General features: G+C 44.1%; 1 protein-coding gene across 5 annotated transcripts in view; it reads right to left on the bottom strand.

Moving 5' to 3' along the window:
• gramd1bb (GRAM domain containing 1Bb) overlaps nucleotides 1–23,569 on the bottom strand; it is a 138,828-nt gene that overhangs the window by 100,863 nt on the left and 14,396 nt on the right. For 2 of the 5 annotated variants that reach the window (XM_052582485.1, XM_052582486.1), the window contains exon 1: nucleotides 12,121–12,351. The exons of 1 other annotated variant lie outside the window; for it this stretch is intronic. The gene's annotated coding sequence lies outside the window, so the exon portion shown is untranslated. Of the gene's footprint in view, nucleotides 1–12,120; nucleotides 12,352–23,569 lie in introns of those variants that run through there. 2 more of the 5 variants (XM_052582487.1, XM_052582488.1) reach the window with 1 other exon arrangement.

Below are 23,569 nucleotides of genomic sequence, written 5' to 3'. Positions count from 1 at the left end.
TTTTGAAAATGTGAAGTAAAATAATTACTGTAAATATAGTATTTTCTTGTAAAACGTACTCCAATGACGTTTCGTTTATTTATAAATAATTTCTTACAGTGTATAAAGCAAAGAAATTAGATATGCACAATAAAATATCAATTTTTGGCCAATACAAAGATTTTTATCAATCTATCTGAAATAAGAGATTAAAAATAAGCTTCAGCTTATGATGTAATCATTGAGTAAATGAAGATGTCACACACACATACACACAAATATTAAGTATATTAACATCCTCATGCCTATTTTATAAAGGTAATAATATATAATTTAGATTTTTTTTTTTTTTTTTTTTTTTTTTGCCAAAACCTTTGTAAAAAAAAAAAAAAAAAAAAAAACGATTATATGGTATAGGCATAGATGTGCAGTGTTTCTTTACAAAGCGACATTGCCCACTACAGGCCTGGCATGCATAATACAGCATCTCTTTTGACTCTTTGTTGTCTGTAAATAACTATATGTATATTGTGACATGCGTCCCGAGCGCTTGTCAGCGTCGCCCTGGCAACACAGTGGAGTCACCGGCACTAGCTCGTCACGGGCTGAGCGGCCGCACCTGCAGCTCGTCAAGCGGCGCCTACTTAGGCAGAGGAGGAAAGCAGTGTGGGGAGGAATGTCTCCCGACGAAGCCACTAACCCTTACCTCCTCTGTTTCAGAGAGCAGCGTGTGACCGCCAGCCCCCAACCAGGAGAGCACAGCACGAGATCCACCACTCAAGACACAGAGAGCACGAGGGACTTGGAGCACCACGGAGAGCACCGCCTTCACTCAGAGCACCCTTGTATTGAATAAATCCACCCTTCGGGGACTTTTTCTGTCCATCGGTTGTCGTGTAGTTCCTCACCCCGCCACACTGGTGGAGAATACTGGCAATAGTGTGAGGTGGACACCGACAACCGACCCCTGAGGAGATCGTTAAAGCCACCCGTTTGTTTTTTTTTTTGTTTGTGCTTTTTTTTTCTTCCCCCGTTCATTTGTATCTGCTCTGTTTCCACAGGCGGCCGCTCCTCCCCCAGCATGGATGAACTGCTTAAACACCTCACCGAGGTGAGCATCCGCCAGCAGCAGATAATGGAGCACATGGCCTCACGTCAAGGAGACGCCGAACGTGAGCTCGCCGCCCTCCGCGCCGCTGCCCACCGCACGCCGCTGCCTGACCCCCGTGTCCAAGCCGTCCAGCTGATGCCACGAATGACGACGCACGACGACGTGGAGATGTACCTTCGAATGTTTAAGGCCACCGCGGTCCGGGAGGCGTGGCCAGAGGACGAGTGGGCCCGACTCCTCGCGCCGCTGCTGACCGGGTAAGCGCAGCGGGCGTATTTCACCATGATGGCCGAGAGGAGTCGGAACTATGGAGAGGTGATAAAGGAGATCCTGAGCCGGGTAGGCCTCTCCCCAATCTGTGCGGCGCAGCAGTTCCATGACTGGGAATATCGAGCGCGACAGCCCGCTCACGCCCAGGCAGCCGAACTAACCCGGCTGGCCCAACATTGGCTGTTGACAGGGGTCCCTCCGCACACAAGGTAGCTGAGCGTGTGGTGATCGACCGACTCCTCCGCGCCCTCCCCCGTGCGTTGAGGCAGGCGGCCGGCATGAGGAATCCCACCGATCTCGACGAGCTCGTGGAGGCCATTGAGCTGGCGGAGGCCGCCCAACACCGGGAGATAGGGGAGCGAGCGCCGCCTTTTCCCCGAAGGGTGGTCCAGGAGTGACGCTCGCCGGAGGGCACCCAGCGACCCGTGAGCAGGCCTGCGGTTCCCGGCCCCCAGGACGAGCCGATGCCCACCGAGCCAACGCGTTCCCCAGGACGGACGTGGCTAGCAGGCTGTTCAGTCCACGGTCCAGCGCCGAAGGCACCGCGGGCCAAGGTGCGCATCAACGGCCGGCCATTCATCGCCCTCCTCGACTCGGGCAGCGGGGTAAGCCTGATACAACCGACTGTCCTTCCGCCCCGAACAGGTTCTAGAGCCCGGCTTGCGATAACGTGTGTGCACGGGGATACCAGACATGTGCCGGCCCGGCGAGTGACCATCGCCGTGACACCTGGTTCCTGGCCCGTCGAAGTGGGAATCCTAAGGAACCTACCGGTGCACGTTCTCCTCGGCCGGGATTGGCCGGGGTTCGATCAGCTCCTCACCTCCAGCACACAGCCTGCTAGCCTGGCCGGGACGAACGCCTCAAGCATTGCTGGTCTCAAGTGCGGGTGGCAGAAGGAGAGGATCTACAACTAGCTCCCCACCCCACACCCCACTTCGTCATCCAAAACGGCCTGCTCTACTATGTCGGCCAGTGGAGGGGGGAGGAAAAGACGCTCCTGGTGGTACCACGAAGCAAGGTCCAGGCAATCTTGGAGCTCGCCCACGCCCACCCGATGGCTGGCCACCTCGGTGCTCAAAATACTGTGCAACGGATCCGGGATTGCTTCCACTGGCCAGGACTGGAGGCAGATGTCAAACGGTACTGCCAAGCGTGCCCGACGTGCCAACGGACCTCGCCACATACTCCTCCCCCTAGCCCGCTGATCCCGCTGCCGATCATTGAGGTGCCCTTCGAGCGCATCGGGATGGACCTGGTGGGGCCGCTGGCGAAGTCCGCCCGGGGGCACGAACATATCCTGGTTATCATGGATTATGCCACCCGCTACCCAGAGGCCATTCCCCTCCGCAAGGCCACCGCCAAGAACATTGCACAGGAGCTCTTCCTACTGAGTAGTCGGGTTGGCCTACCAGCGGAGATCCTGACCGACCAGGGCACCCCTTTCATGTCCCGGATCATGGCTGACCTCTGCAAACTCCTCAAAGTCCGACAGATCCGGACCAGCGTGTACCATCCCCAAACCGATGGGCTCGTGGAACGCTTTAACCAGATCCCTTAAGCAGATGCTGCGGCGTGTCGTGGCCGAGGACCGACGCGACTGGGACCAGATGATCCCGTATGTGCTGTTCGGGGTCCGGGAGGTGCCCCAGGCGTCCACCGGCTTCACGCCCTTCGAGCTCCTCTTCGGCCGCCAACCCCGAGGGCTTCTAGATGTCACCCGGGAAGCCTGGGAACAACAACCTGTGGTATGTCGGACCACCCTCGAGCACATCAAGGCCATGAGAGAGCGGATCGACAGGGTCATGCCATTGGTCCGGGAGCATCTGTCTAAGGCCCAGCAAGACCAGCAGCGCCTCTTCAATCGGGCTGCCCAACCCCGGGAGTTCCAGCCGGGAGATCACGTCATGGTACTGGTCCCCACCTCCGTCTGTAAGTTCCTGGCATGCTGGCAGGGCCCATATACGGTCACCGAACGGGTGAGACCCGTCACCTACAAAGTGCGCCAACCCGGTCGCCGAAGGGAGGAGCAGCTCTATCATATAAATCTGTTGAAGCGCTGGGTGGGGACCGGGCCCCAGCTCTCGGCCCTCGCCACCACCTCTCCCGTGGTAGTGGACATGGATCCAAATCTCTCCTCGGCCCAGAAAACGGAACTGCAGCACCTGGTCGGTCAGTTCTCGGATGTGTTTTCCCCTCTGCCAGGGCGGACGACCGTCATCCAGCACGAAGTCCGAACACCACCTGCAGCGGCCCTATCGTGTCCCGGAGGCTCGACGACACGCAATCGAGACAGAGGTACAGGAGATGTTGAAGTTGGGGGTAATTGAGCCCTCGCGGAGTCCCTGGTCCAGCCCCATTGTAATGGTCCCGAAGCCCGATGGCACCCTAAGGTTCTGCAACGACTTCCGCCGCCTAAATGAGGTCTCTGAATTCGATGGCTATCCCATGCCCCGGGTCGATGAGCTCCTGGATCGACTAGGAAGGGCCCGCTTCATATCGACTCTCGACCTCACCAAAGGTTATTGGCAAGTCCCCCTGTCTAAGGATGCCAAGCCCAAGACAGCCTTCTCAACCCCCAGTGGCCACTGGCAGTACCGGGTCCTTCCCTTCGGCCTGCACGGGGCCCCCGCCACATTCCAGAGGCTCATGGATGTCCTGCTGAGGCCCCATATGTCCTACACCGCGGCCTACCTCGACGACGTAGTCATCCATTCAGAGACCTGGGGGGAGCATTTGGAGCGGCTCCGGAGGGTGCTGCTGGACCTCCGCTGGGCGGGGCTCACCGCCAACCCCCGGAAATGTCACCTGGCTCTCTCCGAAGCCAAGTACCTGGGCTTCTGCGTGGGACGCGGCCTCATCCGCCCCCAGGAAAAGAAGGTGACAGCTATCCTCTCGGCACCGCGGCCCTCTACCAAGACCCAGGTACGAGCCTTTTTGGGGTTGGCAGGATACTACCGCTGTTTTATCCCTAACTTCTCCTCCTTAGCCTCTTCCCTGACAGATCTGACCAGGAAGGGGCAACCCGAGAAGGTAGCCTGGAGTCCAGAAGCGGAAGAGGCGTTCCAGCAGGTGAAGTCCGCCCTCACCACGGAGCCAGTCCTGCGAGCCCCCGATTTCAACTGCCCCTTCCTGGTGCAAACCGACGCCTCGGACACCGGGTTGGGAGCCGTTCTCTCCCAGGTCCAGGACGGCGAGGAACACCCGGTGATCTTTATTAGCCGGAAGCTGACCCCGACCGAACAACGGTATGCCGCCGTGGAGAAAGAAGCACTGGCCGTCAAGTGGGCAGTCCTGGAGCTTCGCTACTACCTCCTCGGATGCCGCTTCACCCTGCTGACAGACCATGCGCCACTGCAGTGGATGGCCCGCGCAAAGGACACCAACCCCAGGGTGACCCGGTGGTTCCTTGCACTCCAGGACTTCCACTTTACCATACAACACCAGGCGGGGACAGCCAACGCCAACGCGGACGGCCTCTCCAGGATAGGGGCAGCTTTCGCAGATCTGTCAGGCTCCACTCCCCACCCTCCCCATATCTCCCCATTGTCCCGCAGGCGCAGGTCGACGCTTAGGGGGGGGGAGTGTGACATGCGTCCCGAGCGCTCGTCAGCGTCGCCCTGGCAACACAGTGGAGTCACCGGCACTAGCTCGTCACGGGCTGAGCAACCGCAACTGCAGCTCGTCAAGCGGCGCCTACTTAGGCAGAGGAGGAAAGCAGTGTGGGGAGGAATGTCTCCCGACGAAGCCACTAACCCTTACCTCCTCTGTTTCAGAGAGCAGCGTGTGACCGCCAGCCCCCAACCAGGAGAGCACAGCACGAGATCCACCACTCAAGACACAGAGAGCACGAGGGACTTGGAGCACCACGGAGAGCACCGCCTTCACTCAGAGCACCCTTGTATTGAATAAATCCACCCTTCGGGGACTTTTTCTGTCCATCGGTTGTCGTGTAGTTCCTCACCCCGCCACAATATATATATATATATATATATATATATATATATATATATATATATATATATATATATATATATATATTTATTGAATTAGTGTATTTTGGTCAATTCGGTGACATTAAATAATATTTCTGACTTTAATTAAAATAGCTGTTATCATTTTAGATCTCCAATTTTTCATAGTGACTACAATAGCTTAGCCTAATGAAAGCATTTATTTATTTTACATTTTTTAATGCAGTCAAATATTTTCTCTTTTCTGCAAAGTTTTACACTTACAAAAATGAACAGTCCTTTTTTTAAAAGTAATGTGCACTCACATGGGATGAGCAGTGATGGGATGAGTAACCTGCGTGTGTCCCACAGCCATCTCAAAACACAGAGCAGGATTTATGATGAAACATTTGGCTTTGTGAGGAAACACAATTAATCTTAACTTAGATGCTAAATATCCATGCTCAAAAACTTTGTATTATCTCTATTTTAATGCACAAATTTAGTGGAAGTTTGAATCACATTAAAAGCGTGTTTGACCCTAAAACTGCCACGGTCACAGCCCTACTACTGCCTTTATCTGGGAAACTCTCAGATACTGGACATTTTCAACATAATTCAACATAAAACAATCAGTGAACCTTTATAAAAGGATGCCACTTACTTAATAATAATATAATGTAGATTTAATAAAAATAAAATAATAATAATAATTAAAATCCAGGAAATCATTTTAATCTCTGAGCATGCTTTTCGTATTATCTGGACATCAGCTGTTTGTTATGCAGTCCATTGTGCTATAGGATATTCATGAGGGACATTTAATAAGAAGTAATAAACTGAATGTGGAATCAATTACAGCTCCCTAGGCTGATCCCCTTCTGTTAAGATGTCTCTCACACCAGCCGTACTCTGAATGCCGGTCGATCCAGTAGCATATAGTAACAGAAGGTATAGTCTTTAACTTAAAATGTTGTATTCTTCATGATCTAAATAGCATCAAATATTATTTTCTACATAAAATATGTTCTCTTTACACATTAAGTTGTGAGTGCTCAAAATGACATAGTATTTCAGCATCCTCACAAGAGGGATTGTCCATCCTGGGATTTTGTGTGTCAGATGAATAGATGCTGGAATCAGAAGATGATGTCAAAGCTGGCCTGCTGGTTCAGATATATATTTAGCCTTGAGGGCTTCTGGGTTCAAAAGCTGACGCTTTTTCTTATTTTCAGCAGAAGAAAGGTTTACTGAATGACTTGGTGTCAGCTATTCTGATTATTTTCATTGATTACATATATTTACTGGGGACCACCCATTATTCAAATACAGATTTATATTCTGAATTATTGAAATACAGTTTTTTTCTTATCAAATAAAATTTTTTTTAAAATAAATTTTGGGCTTGTGAATAATGGACTGTCAGAACCTGTGGATCACATTTTCCTCCCAAAGAACATTAGAGGATATCTTGAAACTTTTTTGAAAGACGAGCAACGGGCAAGCCTTTTATCGCCATCATTCTCTAAAAATGTAAAATGTTTCATTCTGCTAAATAACTAAAGGTAAATGTAAAGTGTAAATGTTTAAATGTCATTAAGCATATGTTCAAGGTGCTGGCAGAGGACAAATTAACTGTGCCAGTTCTACCCTATTCTATTGCCAAAGCTTGATGGGTTTGGCCAAAACCAACATGACACAATCAAACAGATGGAGAGTAAAAGAAAAAAAAAAAAACATAATACATATGAATTTTCATAATAATGTTAAAAAAACACACAATAAGTAGCTAATACTGTGATAAAAGCTCTCCCTAAATTAGTGATAAAAGACACATGCCTCCCAAAAACAGGATTTTTTTGTTGTTGAAAATGTACAGTATATTTAAATAAATAAAGAAAATAGCTTAATATTCACAGATCAAGCACCGTTTTAATATTTTTAAAATTTAATATCTACTTTATAATCTTAAATATTACAATATGTTATATAAAAATAATTGTATTATTATTGTTTATAAATATTTATATATGAGACAACAAACAAATATAACCAAAAATTGACTTTATATTTCACCATTTTATAATTCAGCATCTTTTAAAATAATCAACCCTCCCCACCCCAATCTTACATCATCGGTAGAGCCAATATTGCTGTCTGGCTACTGCATATCTTTATCATAGATGTCTCTGCAGATTTCTCTGGGACAGAACATGAATGTAGTTTACACAAATCAGCTTTAAGGACTATTTACCAAGAGGGCCGCAGTTTCTGCAAAAACTTTGCTGATTGACTCTGTTACTACAGAAAGAGGCAATCATGCACCAGATGGGAATGCTTTGACCGGTGTAACCTCTGTCTGTCTTCACAACGTCATTCAGATTCACAACCTATAGATGCAGCAAAAAAAAAAAAAAAAAAAAAAAAAAAAAAAAAAAAAATCAATAGGCAAACGTCACGCTCTCTTTGTCCTGTTAAGTGAACAATCTGCACCAAGACAAGCAATGAATGGCACAGTTTATGTGTTTCAATCTGCCATCTGGTTACAGGGGCATGAAAACAGACCTGATTATACACCTGAGAGAGAGAGAGAGAGAGAGAGAGAGAGAGAGAGAGAGAGAGAGAGAGAGAGAGAGAGAGAGAGAGAGAGAGAGAGAGAGAGGGAGAGGGAGAGGGAGAGGGAGAGGGAGAGGGGAAAGGTGAGCAAGGAGACGCTGAAAAAGAGCAAGCAGAGGATCATTAAAGAGAGGAGGAGATGTTGCTGGGGGAAGGAAAATGGCAGAGGAAGAGAGAAAACAGCAGGGAACAGAAAACCACCGCACACCAGATTCACATCTACTGGACAATAAATGATTGCAGAATCTCCCTGGCGACCAGTGACATTAGAAAGAGACAATCAAACGCTTTAGAGATGAACTACAAAAACTGATTTGTTTCAGACAGTATTTCCACTTCAAGATAACAATATCCAACAGCATAATTACAATAAAAATATTTTCTTAATGCATTTTCCTGGGCTTCAGTTCACTGATGCACAGAATAATACTAATAAAAAATATATATTTTTATAATCTTTTAAATTATTAAATATTTATTAAATTGTTCTATCAAAAATAACTTCCCTCCAAATACTAGAATTTTCACTGGGAGTGTGTATACGTTTCATTCATTTTTTGTTTTGAATACTGTTACATTTAATGGGTTTGTTGTTGAGTGAAGGGAACTAAAATACATGTTTTAATGTTAAGTTTCATTTACTTTTCCATTATTATTATTTTTATTTTTTATTTTTATGTGATAGTAAAATATAACCGATATGTGATTTTGTATGCTTTTTTCCCTCTCAATTAAATTTTGACCCAATTTTCTATAAAATATGTTAATTGGATATATGTGAGTGTAAAGTGCATATGATTGTATTAAGCATAACTGGTGTGATATTGTCAATGTAAAGGCACTCAGTGTCTCAAAACAAGAGAAATGTTTCATATTTAGAATGTTCCGGTACAAAACAGAACAACACTAATCACCATCATCACGACTCAAGTATTTTGAAGTGCTCTGAAACTCCTGCACTCCTCAAATACTAATGAAAAAGGAGTTTGCCTTTGTTTTATCATGATGAAATCATGTTTTTTGTTAGCTTTAGTTCAGAATTGTATAATCCTAATGCCAGCTTCCTTCTCTGAAAAGATTAATCTTATATGCTGGCAGCTACAGACAAACACCATTTTCCACACTGTAAATTATGAATGAGGCTTCAGACGGCTGTTGCTGTTGTGGAACGAAACCATCCCAGCAGTGTAAATCTCTGCAGATGAACTCTATAGCATTTATGTGTGAAAAAAAAATACTTCTTATTAATTGATCTCATGGAATAAGCAGCACACATGATCACAGAGCATTGTGTTGGTGTATTTAAAGAGCGGTCGCTGTGGAAGAGGGCGCACGTTCATGGTTACTAAAGACTTGCTAATGGCTGCTCAGTCCCTGGAGGAGTATTTCTTCCTACCGCTCCAGTCTTCATACTGTAAGTGTGAACAGCACTTTTCCCCTGCGAAATGACTGATTAAGGGACAACTGCCTTCCCAAATTAATTTACTTTGTTTATCAGAGTAACCGCAATAAAGACAGCATGAAATCAAAATTAATGTGTTTTGGTCTCTTTGTGAACAACTCAATAAAATAAATTAATAAATGAGTGAAAGAAAGAAAGAAAGAAAGAATAAAAAAATAACATGAATGATCAATAATAAATTAATACATGGATGTATGGATGAATGAATGAAAAATAAATACATGAATGAACACATGCATAAATGCAGAGATGGATAAATACAATTATGTTTAAATTAATACGTAAATAAATAAATACATGAAAAATGAATACATAAGCATACAAATTAATAATTCAATGAATGAATGTATGAAAAAAACAAAAACATGCAAACACATTTCTGGTTGTTACATTTCGTAAAATTGGTCACAAACTCTTCTTATAGACTCTGTATTAACTCTTTCTCGGTTAGTCTAGTCAATATCGTGTGGCTTTGGAAAAGTCCCTGAAGTGGCCACCCACATTCTTTCCATTGGTGCGGAAAAGTGGGTGGAATGTTTCTTAATAACTACTCATGTCGGACATGACATTCGATGCAGTCTGAGACATTTCGTTCAGAACGTCTCAGCATTTTTCATCTCCTCGGGCAAACGGCCAGAGTGTGTTTCTGATGTAACTGAATGGAATCTGCAATGTGTTTCAGAATCAAAACCTGTTCTGCCCATGGGGAATAACTCATAACGCATTTAATACTTCTGTTCTCTTCTGTGAAACTGATAGATAGGTTTTCGTGTCTAAGGGCATTTTGACTGACCTTATTTCTTACTCCAATAAAGCATTCATTTATTCATTTTATTAGTACCACTCCAAAGCAATTTGGCTGTGCCCTGAGCTCAGGCCACTATCCAGAGTTTATTTACACAGTTGAGTTATGATTGCTCTGGGGGTGGAAAGTGAAGGACGATGACTCTTAGACCGTCCCCACTGCAGGAGACTTAACCCTAATGGATTTTCGTCTCTGCATCCATCTATTACCCTCTCAGTGCTCATTACAGCCCCGCTCACTGCACACCAGATAGATGCATTCAGTATTACAAATATCTCACACATTCTTCATGATGTGTTTTCATCAACATGCTGATGTCTTTCCTTCTTTCCAAGCCTAAACAAGTAAACCATCTCAGATCCAGGAAATAAAAATACACATATTATAGAACCCTATAATATATACAATGCAGAAGGCCAAAAAATGAAATTTTTGTTACATGGTTAAACTTAAAGCTTTTCACTACAAGCTGCCAAAACAAATTTGATTAAACGTAAATAAATAATGAAAAAATAGATTACGATTGTACAGTAGAATTAACTTATTAATTGAATAGCAATACATTTAAAAAATATATATATTTACAAGGAATATTGCATAATTGTTCATCCATGATTTAATTTAAACAGTTAACCTCAGTTGTGCACCACTTTGTATTTTAAAAGATTAAAGAACTTAAAATAATCATAATTTCAATATATGCATAAGAAATAAGAGAATAAAATAATTAAAAAACAGATTTAAAACAAATGTAAAAAAACTTAAGAATGAAAAAATATTAAATTAATTTGATTACTAATGTTTTTTTTATTATAGATTTGCATATACAAATAAAAAAGCAATTTCTTTGGGCACTATTACATTTAAAATTTTAATAAAGTATTAAATTGTCCAAGTTTTAATCAATTCAATGCATGAGGCATCCTTAGTGATTAGTGAAATATATTTAAACTATTAAAACAGTAACCGATAAATAAATAAATAAAATGGAAAACACAGAATTCATTATATTAACTATGGCATATTGATAAGAGTAAGAATCAGAGGAAGAACTACTGAAGAACCTTTAACATTTGGAATAAATATATTAAGTCTTAAAAAAAAACAACAACTAACAATTAAAAATAACACAGAAAATCAAATGACATCCGAGCTGTAGGCCAGTGCTCAAAGATGTGGAAATAAAACAAACTCATTGATTTCTAAAACCAGTTTTGGCTTTTCAGTAATTTACATCAATGACAACAATATAATTTGCCATTTCAAGGAAATGTTGGTTAAGACTAATATAAATATTAGCCACATTGTATACCAGATGCAATTCATTACACTTCTGCACTACACTGACAATTGCATGATACTGCAATTCAAACATGTACTACACAATGACAACTGATTAAAATATAATCAAACAGCTTTTGCAACACTTACAGGAAGTTAACAAGTTCTGCAATGTAGAATCTAAGTTTACTTTAAACAACAATTTTTCTAATGGGTTTTTAATGCTATGCATGCAGCTTTTATTAGCACAAATTAATTGGAATAATTGAACTTCATTTGTCACACTGTGAGACCACTGGAATGAACCAGTGAAGGGGAAAAAAATAAATAGTAAAAACTAACCTTAAAACATACACTTTCCCTTAAATTCCAGTACATTTAAATCTAAAATCTTTAAAATTACATAAAATGCATCGCAGCTTCAGTAATGTAAGCTTTAATGGTTATTAAATAAGAGAGACTTTACTGTCAGACAGCTCTGTTCCTCACTACCGTATCCATGTGTACACACACAAACACGCACAGCATGCCGCACAAAACAGTGCAAAATAAAAAGGCAGAGTGACAAACACACACAAAGCAAGACAAGAGCTTCATGCAGACACTGAATCTGTGTGTGAGAGAGCGAGCGATGCTCCGTTACCTTGCAGCAGCTGAAGAAAACACACTATGAGAGCACTGCCATCTGCTTCGAGCACAGGGTGCAAAGACCAGGACCAACTCGGTCTTCCAACTCTGATGTTCCTGTGCTCTGTATCCCTCTCTCACGCAGACGGACTCCTCCTGTAGGATTTGCCTGAGGAAGGGAGCTACTGTACACCCCTATCTCTCTCTCTCTCTATCTATCTCTCTCTCTACCTTCATTCCCCTCCTGCTGTCTTTCTTCACAGTCTTACTCAAGCTCTGCCTTCAGCGCTCTGGAGTGCTCTCTATCTTGCTCTCCTCCGGTATACTCTCTCTCTCTCTCTCTCTCTCTCTCTCTCTCTCTCACCCTCATTAGATCACTGGATTGACTGCTTCTCACTGTATATTTGTTTATGGGAAAACGAGTGAGTGTGAGCACGTGTTCACTACTGGTTTTCCACATTACCCTCTGTTGCATTAATTGTTAATCACAAAGGAAAAATATCTTGTTTTTGTTCTACAAAATTATTTTTACGATTGTCAAACTTAAAATATTTGATTGTTGCATTGTTGGTTGCAGGGCCTTTTTTTTATTCATATTTTATTTGATTGTGTTTGTAAAAAATTAATTTATAAAAAAATCAAGAAGTTGCAATCTAAAGTTTACATCTGTTTATTATTTTTTTTATATTAAATGGATTTTCAAATTCTATATTTCTAATTACGTAAATATTGTCAAATAAATATATATATATATATATTTTAAATATTAAAGCATGTCAACATATTCTGTTACACCAAAAACACAAAATAATGATATAAAAAAACAAAAAAAAAACATCATATGACCCCTATAAAGTGTTCCCAAGATATTGTTATACTGAAACTAATAAAATAACATTTATCTTGCATATTAGGCCCCGTCCACATGGAGACGCATCTCGCCGTATACAAATAAATTTTGTATCGTATAGGTGTTTCGTCCACATGGATCCACCTTTTTGGAAGAGTGAAACTGATATTTTTTTTAACTGTGTCTCAGAGTGGATAAATTTGAAAACGCTGCCTTTGCGCTGTCCTGTGGCCAGTGAATCCGTATATTTTCGGAATATTTTCAGCCCACGTCTTGCCCCTAGTCAAACACCTCTACATCACGTAACAGCAACAAAAACATGAACACACACTGAACGATTGTCTTTTCATTAACTAACATTAACACGGATTAATAAATGTATTGTTCCATGTTCATTTGTGTACCACTCGCTAAGGTTTAAGCGCATAGTCTTCTTCTCCATTTTTACAGCACCACATTCTGGTCTGGCATGTATACTACATCGTTTTGTGGTCTCGTGTGGACGTGGATATTTCTTGAGACAAGGAAAAAAAAAGATTGGATAGGGAAAGCTCTGACTTTGTGTGGATGTAGCATTAGTTTCAATGATGAAACCCATGTGCATTCACAGGGAATCAAACCATTGAGCTTGTTATTGTGCTAGACTATGACAGAAACATTTATTTTGTGTATGCATCTAACCTCAAGTTTATTCAGGGAGAACTGTCACTGTAATAACTTTACTGTAAATTGCTATGGATAAAAGCATCTGCTGACAGTTGCTATTTTCTTTCTTACTAAATATAAATCTGAACAAGAGCATTACATTGATCAATGCCTACAATTACATATTATTTGAAAACAGCCATTTTAGCTAAAAGAAAATGGCTGAGATGTTTTGCATAACCGTTTTAATAAAACTTTTAATGAAATCATGTAAAAAAAAACAGACTATGTAGATTTAGAAATACAAAGTAGCATAAACTAATTTTTAAATTGATTACTCATAATAAAATAAGCTGTTCCGATTACTTTCAACATAATTCACTCATAAATGTAGTCATGGCCCTGGAGCAAATTAATTGCAAGTCCTGCACAAAGCATGCTAAAAATGCCACATCGGTGACAGATGCAAAATGGGATATCGTTTCGATAGACCAATCTACTTTGAGTGTAATCTAAACGAGCCAATGCACACTGGCAAGCAATTATTGCATCCAGATGCCGCTGATCACAGTGTGAGTATAAAAAGGCAGCAGGTGCAATGCATACCAGGTTTTCGCTGAGAAGCCGAGCTGGAGACCTGGCAGCTCAGCGGCGGTACAGCAACCATGGCGATGGGATGTGGCGTCTCCATTCCCTCCTTCAGGGAACAAGAGGGTTACCATACGTAACAAAGACGCTTCCTTTCAGTCGGTCACTCTCTCGGGATCCCTACCAAAGCGTCATGGGTGCTGCCCCTTCCAGTGCCCTGTGCGAGCCTTCCGTACCCCTATTAGGCGTAGGCCGGGGCTTGGAACAAGTAGTTCCACTCACCATTGTCAAAGCACTACCTCACCGGCTGAGATTAGTTAACACTGGAAAAACTTACCTGTTCCGCTTGGAACAGGGACGCTTGCGGAAGCCCTATTCTTCCCGAAGAAGGTCTCGGGAGCAAATACACAAATAGCATCCCTTTAGGGGGTGTTGATGGCGCAGTGTATAAGACACATGCCTTTGGTGTGAGAGACCTGGGTTCGAATCCACTGTGAGACACCAATGTGTACCTGAGCAAGACTTAACCCCTAGTTGCTCCAGAGGCGTGTGAACTCTGACATATATATATATATATATATAGCAACTGTAAGTCGCTTTGGGTTAAAAAGTATCAGCTAAATGAATAAAAAGTTAACTGGGGGGCAGGGAAGGATTTAACCTCCTGGCCCCTCTAAGGAACCTGACAATGAGGTCATGCTTACCTAAAGACTTCCCATTCATGGGGTCATGGTACGCAACAATGGCGGCAACCTGGACTTTGAGGGTGGAGGGAAACAACCGTCGCTCTAGTCCTTGCTGCAGAAAGGAAAGCATGGCCACAATCGGCATCTACGGGGGTCCTTTCAACAAGAAGATCACCACTTGCCGAACAGGTTGTACTTCAAGGCATAAGCATAGATGCAAGGCATAAGTCTCATAGATGGTGCTCTTGCCAAAGTGATGGTGTCCACTACCTCCTGGGGTAGGTCACCTAGAACCTCTGCGTTCCGTTCAGGGACCAGACATGGAGTTCTCAAAGGTCTGGACGCGGGTGCCAAACGGTGCCCCGTCTCTGAGTCAGTAGTTCCTTCCTCAGAGCAATTGGCCAAAGAGGGTCTTTTTCGTGGGGAGCACTAGTTCGGGGAACCAGGTCCGAGTTGGCCAATACGGCACCACTAGCAAGACTTGCTCCTCGTCCTCCCGGACTTTGCACAATATCTGTGCGAGAAGACTCTGGGGGAAATGCATACTTGCGTAGGCCCTGCGGCCAGCTATGTGCCAGTGCATCCGTGCCGAGTTTCCTTTGTCAGGGAGTAGAACAATTTGCAGTGAGAGGTCTCTGGAGAAGCAAACAGACCTACCTGAGCGGCTCCGAATCATCTCCAAATCAGCTGGACCGTCAGGGGATGGAGTCACCATTCTCCCGGGAGCATTGCTCGAGACAGCTCGTCAGATGTATGGTTGAGCAGGCCTTGAATGCGAATGGGATGAAGTGACCGACTCCAAAGGAGGAGGTGGCGGGCGAGTTGTGACATGCGACGGGAGCACAGACCACCTTGTCAGTTGATGTACGCAACAGTTGCTGTGTTGTCTGTTTGGACCAGAATTTGCTTGCCTCGTAATTGACCTCTGAGACGGTTTTAGGCAAGGTACACTGCAAACAACTCTAGCCATTTGATGTGCCACTGCAGCTGTGTGCCCATCCAAACCCTTGAGACTGCATGCCAGTTGTACATGGCCCCCCAGCCGGTGGTGGAGACATCCATGTAACATGCCTGGAGATCTGCTCTAGGGCCACCCCTGCCCAGAGAAAAGCGAGATCTGACCACGGGGTGAGGGTTTGGTGACAGGCCAATGTAACTTGGACCCAGTGAGTGCCATGCTTCCATGCCCACCTCTGGACTTAGCCATAAAGCCAGTGCTGGAGCGTTCTGATATGTAATAGGCCAAGCAATGTAAGTAGCGCTGCGGCCACCATATGACCCAGGAGCCTCTGAAAAAGTTTCAGTGGGACCGCTGTTCTGCCCTTGAACATATTCAAGCGGGCTAGCACCAACCACGCACGTTCCTATGTGAGGCGTGCTGTCTGTTCAACCGAATCCAACTCCATGCCGAGAAAAGAGATCCTCTGCGTCGGCTGTTGATCCAAAGCCCAACAGGCTCAGGTGCCGGAGCATCAAATCCCTGTGCTTGCACCACTGATCCCGGGATTGTGCTAGTATCAGCCAATCATCTAGATAGTTGAGAATGTGAACACTCTGCTCTCTGAGAGGAACAAGAACCCCCTCCACGACTTTCGTGAAGATAGGGGAGACAGGGACAGCCTGCAGGGCAGAACCTTGTACTGATATGCCTGTCCTTCGAATGAGAACTGCAGAAAGGGTCTGTGGTGCAGAAGGAACCATACATGAAAGTATTCGTCCTTCAGGTCGAACACTGCAAACTAATCTTTGGGACGGATGCACCTGAAGATGCGTTTCTGCATTAACATCTTGAACGGTGAAGCACCGTCTCGTCAACAAACAAAGCTTCCGAGAACATGTTGAACTCGTAGTTCACAGCAGACACGGTTGAGCAGAACGATACTAATGCTTGGCTCCAAGTGAAAAGCTGGTATGCATTGCACCTGCTGCCTTCTTATACTCACTCTGTGATCAGCGGCAGCCTGATGCAATAATTGTATGCCAATGTGCATTGGCTCATTTAGTTTACACTGGAAGTAGATTGGTCTACTGAAGCAATATCCCATTTTGCCTTGGTCAACAATGTTGCGTTGTGAGTGATCGACTGAAAGGGAACATTTTAAATACAATGACAAATGGGACTACAGACTAAACACACCTGGGATCAATGAAGCAACATAGAAAACACCTGGAATCAAATTAATCAACATGAGGACGAAAACTGGGTCAAAGAGAGAAAAATAAACACAAAACACGGAACAGAGTCTGACACAACCATGCATTTAATTAAGTTCACAGGTCCCCTAAATTAGTTTTTTGATGTGCATAACTATAACAGATTGAAAGATAGTATAACAAGTTAGGGGATTAGAAATTCCTTTTACAAGTTCCTTTCAAATGTGAAAATACCATTGCAAATCTTAAAACAATTAGTGTGATCAAAGCCACCTCTAATAATGAATTTCTGGAATTTTAAATAAAAAGTGTATCTTTATGTAATAAAGTACACACAAAGCACTTACACATAATTAATGTTAACATAAATGAAAAAAAGACAATAAAAATGAAGTGTATAGAGGTTGTTTTGAATTTCAGTTTGAAAAGATCTGAGTCTTATTTGGCACTCACTGCCATGACATTCATTATGAATACATGCAGCATGATGAGAGAACTATGAGATTTGTTATGAATTATTGCGCTTGAGTGGGAGAAGCATAATGGAGAGAGATTAGATATATGTTGCTTTACTATGAGGTCAGCTTCTCACAAACTTGATTATTCATACACAATAGAATGAATAGGGGCATCTTAAAATCATAAATCACAAGGAACTGAGCTTGCACATAAATTACATTTTTATAGACTATAAAGTTTCTTCATATACAATTGGCCACATTTAAAGATTAAGTAATACCAGATAAACATTGTTTCTTTAAAAGCTGAAAGCTGATGTACTGCTTACACTTTTGATAAAACACCCTGCAGTCTCCTGTTATACAAACGTTTTGTAATTACAATCATATTTATTATATGGAAGAACATTGGAAAAAAATATTTACATTTAAATGTGGTTACATGAAACATTTGTTTCAACTTGTTCTGTGCAACTTAAAAAAAGTGGTTGAAACAGATTAGATTACAAAATGATCGTGTTTAATGCTTGTTGATCCTTGATTACAATGAAATTCTGCCATAGAAATAAAGCAATTAAATTTATTAATTAAATATTCCATTAACCTAAACACAAGTTCCTTTTCAGGAACTCGGGCTGTGTTGAACACTTTGGGGAAGGTCCCTGATGAGACTGACTCTGAATATCGTGTGCAATCTGTCCAATGGAAGGGTGTGACATCACGGGCGGGGTGACGTAGCGACCAGGAAGCTATAAAGGCATGTGCCAGGCAGCTGACTTCAGTTTCTTGTCTCTCAGCAAGTGCTCCGTATGTGCATGTCATTCTTTCTTGTCAGTCTTATTTATTGTCATTTGTCACTATTAGCTCCTTTAAGTAGCTATAGTATTTCAAAGAGCAAAGATAAGACAAGGCATCTGAAGGGTGAATCCAGACCGCATTCAGACTGTGTGTTCCTTCCTGCTCAACAAAGCTAAACACTAGAGGCGGGGATACACACAGTCTGTGCGTGGTCTGCCCAGGATCAAAGCGCACTGCGTATGATTTCACATACTTCGATCATGGAGGGCTCTCTTCGAGGAGTGAACCTTCGCCAGCATTCCTTGCGATGCCGGTCCCGCTTTTGCAGAGGCAGAGTGGTGCCAGCATTCGTTGGGTTCGCAGATCGATCTGCTGGAGGGAATGGAGACGGCACGTCCTTATCTCCCACCTTTCCCATCAGATCTGCCCGGTGTATTCGGAAGCCCGAGCTTCAGTTCTTCCCCCCGAGCATCGGGCTTGACGCTCTGCCTTTCTTTCTCTAAGGAGACTGACATGGATGGTGTCAGCGAGCTTGTAGTTGCACAAACATAAAGTTGCATAAGCCCCAGTAAACAACAAACAATATTATGCCTAACACTATACGGGCAGCGTTAATGAGCAGCTATTTAATCTCAGAGGGGGTTAATATTGTTTGTGTGTCTAAGCTATTCGCGCAGTTTCGAGGCAATGCGTGTATTACATCATTTTCAATTTTGATGTGAATTTTTCCATACCCGACCACTTGTCTGGTTGTTTAAACTCCATTTAATAAGGAGGAGTTAGTTCTATCACTTCAATGTGTACTTTATCACAATCTAAACCGTGTTTACTTGTCTGATTGTTTTTTTACAATATATTCTGAGAAATGTAATGACTTTGAGAAGTTAATATATCACTTCAATGTGTATTGTATCACATTCTAGACCATGTTTACTTGCCTGATTGTTGGATTGCATTAGATTCTGAGGTATCTAATGACTGTTATCTAATTTTGAGAAGTTCAATATATAACTTCAGTGTGTATTGTATCACAATCCAGACCATGTTTACTTGTATGATTGTTTGATTGCATTAAATTCTGAGGAACCAGAGGCGGAAGCAACGCTCTGGGCCAGCGACTTCTCAGCCTAATCCGAATCCGATGGAGCCGTACTTCAGGCTGGGAGGTCCACGACCAAGAAGTCATGACGCATTTTGGTCACGACTACAGAATGTCAGAGTTTAAGGGTGCAGCGGCTTCCAGCGAGCACTGCTCTCAGTTATTTCTGCCCGTGAGCATAGCAGAGCTGAGACGCTTGCAGCCCCTTCGGGGGCCTCTTACACCAGAGATCAGTCTCGAGAGACTGATTCCCTTAGTACATTAGTTAGCAGCATGGAAACTACTGCCAAATGTATCTCAATGGGTCCTGCACACAGTAGAAAGAGGCTATCGCATTCAGTTCGGCCATCCACTGCCAACATTCTATGGGGCTACACCGACAGTAGTCGGCCCCCAGCAGGCTCTGGTGATGGAACAAGAAGTGAATACCCTATTAATGAAGGAGGCCATCGAAGTGGTCCCTCCTCTAGACAGGGAGTCCGGGTTTTACAGCCGGTATTTCATAGTTCCAAAGAAGGATGGGGGGTTGCGTCCGATCTTACACTTACGTCATCTAAACCTCTCAGTAATGTCAATGAAGTTCTAAATGCTCACTGTCAAACAGGTTTTAGTTCAAATCATATCCGAGGACTGGTTTGTCACAATAGATCTCAAAGACACATACTTCCATATATCCATCCTTCCACAACACAGGAAGTTTCTGAGGTTCACTTTCGGGGGCAAAGCCTACCAATATCGAAATGTGTAGATGCGGCTCTGGTTACCCTCCGTATGCAGGGCATCCGCATTCTGAACTTTATCGACGATTGGTTGATTTTAGCTCATTTAGAGCAAATGGCGGTTCGACATCGAGATGTTGGTCTCGCACATATGGGGGAGCTGGGTTTGAGACTGAACGCCAAGTAGAGTGTACTTTCTCCAGTTCAGAGAACCACCTATCTAGGCGTAGTGTGGCATTCGACCACGATGCAGGCACGTTTGTCTCCTGCTCGGATCGAGTCAATCCTTACCTCAGTCAAAAGAGTCAGAGAAGGCCAGTCACTCAATGTCAAGCAGTTTCAGAGACTGTTAGGGCTTATGGCAGCTGTGTCCAACCTGATACTTTTTGGCCTCCTGCACATGAGACCCCTACAGTGGTGGCTCAAGACCAAGGGATTTTCCCCGAGGGGGAATCCATTATGAACTATCAAGGTCTACCTTCGTGCCTTAGACATATGGAAGAAACCTTGGTTCTTGAATCAGGGCCCGGTGCTGGAAGCTCTTTGTCGCCATGTAACGCTAGAGTTAGACGTGTCCCTCACTGGTTGGGGTCCGGTCATGAGTGGCCACCCTGCCCGCGGTCTGTGGAACGGTCGCCATCTGACATGGTGTACCAGTTGCCTATAGATGCTAGTGGTCTATCGAGCAATGAAATGTTTCCTCCCAGACCTGAGAGGTCACCATGTGTTTGTGCGCACTGACAACAATGAGCAGTGTTTATTTCTGGGAGATTGACTGTGGAAGCAGGGGGGCTTCACCCCGATGTGGAGAAGTAGAGAAGTAGATATGATATCAAGTGATATTGTAATGTCCCCTCTGTTTCTCTCTAGTTCATCCAGCTCCTCTTCGATTGGATGCTATGGTACAGACCAGGCTGAGGCTTTGTCTGTACACCTTTCCCCCTATCGCTCTGCTCCCGGAAGTTCTGACTAGAGTACGCCGGGACGGGGTCAGTCTTCTGTTAGTAGCCCCATTCTGGCCGGGCCCAGTATGGCTCGCAGATCTGATCTCTCTCATCGATGGCTCTCCAGGGGAGATTCCGATCAGGACAGATCTACTCTCTCAGGCGCAGGGCAAAATAATTCACCCTCGCCCGGAGTTGTGGGTGTGGCCCCTGAGTGGGATTGACCAAGGTTGTTGAGGAAACCGTACGCCCTGAGGTGGAAGCTCTTCACCTCATGGTGCAGAGTCCGCCAGCTTGACCTTGTTAACTGCCCAGTTGGTACAGTTCTGGAGTTTCCACAAGCTAGGCTCTCTGCAGGGTTAACTCACTCCACCTTAAAGGTGTACGTGGTGGCCATAGCTGCTTACCACGTCCCTTTCAACGATCAGTCAGTGGGTAGACATCCCCTAGTTACACATTTCCTTCGCGGTGCGCTGAGCCTGAGACCTCCAGTATGGTCCCGTGTTTCCCCCTGGGACTTGGTTGTAGTGTTAGAGGCTCTTTGTAAAGCTCCATTTGAGCCAATGCAGGATATCTCAGATAGACATCTGACCCTCAAGACTGCCCTATTACTGGCTATTACTTCTCTAAAGAGAGCTGGAGATCTTCAGGCCCTCTCGGTGGCCCCTACCTACTTAGACTTTGCCCCTGGTATGGCCATAGCATTTTTTATACCCTCGAGTGGGTTACGTTCCTAAAGTTCCCTCTGTTACACCACAACCCATAGCACTGCAGGCCTTCTGCCCACCTCCCTTTCGGGAGCCAGACCAGGAGAAGCTAAACTGTATGTTTCCAGTTCAAGCGCTGGACGCAAATGTCCACAGAACTGTCCTGTGGAGAAATTCAGACCAATTGCTTGTTTGCTACGGTCCTCCTGAAAAGGGTTTTCCTGCATCTAAGCAGACCCTAAGTCGTTGGATAGTCGAGGCTATCAACATATTCTATGAGTCCTCTCCTCTTCCCCCTCTTTTGGGAGTCAAGGCTCACTCTACTCGGGGTATGGTGGCCTCTAAGGCCTTCTCGGCAGGTGTGTCCCTCTTGGACATCTGCAACGTTGTGGGGTGGTCCACACCCTCTACATTTGTCAGATTTTATGACCTAGATATACGAGCCACTCCGGGCTATTCTGTTCTCTCATCTTAGCTGTGCTCTTTGGATACACACTAGGCAGGGATTTGGAAGTCTGGCAGCATGGGCACATCATTCCCCAAAGCGTTCGATTCAGCTCGAGTTCCTGAAAAGGAATGTCTCAAGGTTACGAATGTAACCCTGGTTCCTTGAAGGAACGAGACGCTGCGTCGCATAGCCATACTCCCAGTACCTCTGCTGGTGCTTGCTTCCCTTCTCAAAGCTGAAGTCAGCTGCATGGCACGTGCCTTTATAGCTTCCTGGTTGCTACGTCAGCCCTCCCGTGACGTCATGCCCTTCCATTGGACAGATTGCACACGATATTCAGAGTCGGTCTCGTCAGGGATGTTCCCCAAAGCGTTCGACACAGCGTCTCATTCCTTCAAGGAACCAGGGTTACATTCGTAACCTTGAGACGTTCCTTTTCAGGAACTCAAGCTGCATCGGATGCTTTGAGGAACGATGTGCCCATGCTGCCAGACTTATAAAAAAACACATATAAAAAAAAGCACAACATACGATCATCTGAGAATATGGGATCACTTTTGGAAGTGTTCATATGCATCTATTTCATCTAAAAACACAAGATGTGGAAGCATGAGGACAGATATTAATGGTTGTATTCAAACTGAATAGTCATAGAATCTCAAATTGCGCTTGTTATGGATACCAGTAGAAATTAGTCCATGTGTCACAGTGGAGAGCTCTTACAGCAATGATCATGTCACGAACAAGAAACAAAGCATTCAGAGGTCATCCGAGCATGTTTACATGCACATTAATATGCTGATAACTACTGATAAACTTACTGAATCATTCCATTTTGCCATTTTACATGCAAATCAATTATCCATCAATGCGGAAAGAATTAAAAAAAAAGAAAGAAAGACAATTCCAGCAGGAAAACTCATACAGACTGATATTCTCATGCAGTTAATGCAGCATTATATGCATATAATGAGCCAGTGATGCTTGAGATATAAAAATATTTTGTTTTCTTTCTGTCAGTTGCTTAGTTATGAGGGTGAAACTGGATTAGTCAGTAACCTTTATCACAAAGAAAACGTGAAAAAGTGACGTGACATTCAGCCAAGTATGGTGACACATACTCAAAATTCTTGCTCTGCATTTAACCCATCCAAAGTGCACACACACAGCATTGAACACACAAACACACACACATCGTGAACACACACCCAGAGCAGTGGGCAGCTATTTATGCTGTGGCGCCCGGGGAAAAAGAAGGGTCTAGATGTTCACCCAGTGACAAAAGAAATGTGTCTGAAAATAGCCTAAAATAAAATATAATTACTATTTGTCAATTGACTCTGTGTGCCTATCTATATATCTGTATATA

Source organism: Carassius gibelio, chromosome B18 (genome assembly GCF_023724105.1).
Source record: "Carassius gibelio isolate Cgi1373 ecotype wild population from Czech Republic chromosome B18, carGib1.2-hapl.c, whole genome shotgun sequence".
NCBI lineage: Eukaryota > Metazoa > Chordata > Actinopteri > Cypriniformes > Cyprinidae > Carassius > Carassius gibelio.
This window is presented reverse-complemented; position numbering and strand designations above follow the sequence as displayed.